The following is a 550-nucleotide window of genomic DNA, read 5'->3' as shown; positions in this document are numbered from 1 at the left end:
AAGGGTATGCAGTAACCTGGCAAACAGTGTGGTGCAGTTATGGGGAAGGCTCTTGGGACACAGTCACAGAAGATGTTTCCAGTAGACAGAGGAAATTACTGGTGGTGTTATACAAGCATCTGGTGAGACATGGTTTAGTGTGCTTCAGAAATAGTCATCTGTTTGGGGAGAAAATAGAAGAACTTGAAATGTGTAGAGACAGGCTCTAGAATGAATGGAGAAACAGATATCTCACTAGAGAAAGCTTGAAGAGCTTGTCTGGGTTAGTCCTTTGCTGAAGAAACCATATATGCATACCCAGGTGGAGACAACTAAGAGAGGGGGAAAGTACTTAATTGAAAGATAATATAAGCAAAACAATAACTGGATGTAGTCCAACTTTTTTAAGTTGTAATTCATTACAGTAGTTTTTGGAGTAAACAGAAATAGTGGAACTTCATCTGCTTTTTCTGCTAAATATTGGTGAGATTTGAAATTAATTCCTTAATCATTGTGGAAATATCAAAGAAAGCAAAACTTTGGTGTGTATAGCCAGATGTGTTCCAAATGT

This window comes from Acanthisitta chloris, unplaced genomic scaffold (assembly GCF_000695815.1).
Source record: "Acanthisitta chloris isolate BGI_N310 unplaced genomic scaffold, ASM69581v1 scaffold43219, whole genome shotgun sequence".
In the NCBI taxonomy this organism is placed as follows: Eukaryota; Metazoa; Chordata; class Aves; order Passeriformes; family Acanthisittidae; genus Acanthisitta; species Acanthisitta chloris.
The sequence above is the reverse complement of the archived record's forward strand: the minus strand, read 5'-3'. Positions refer to the sequence as shown.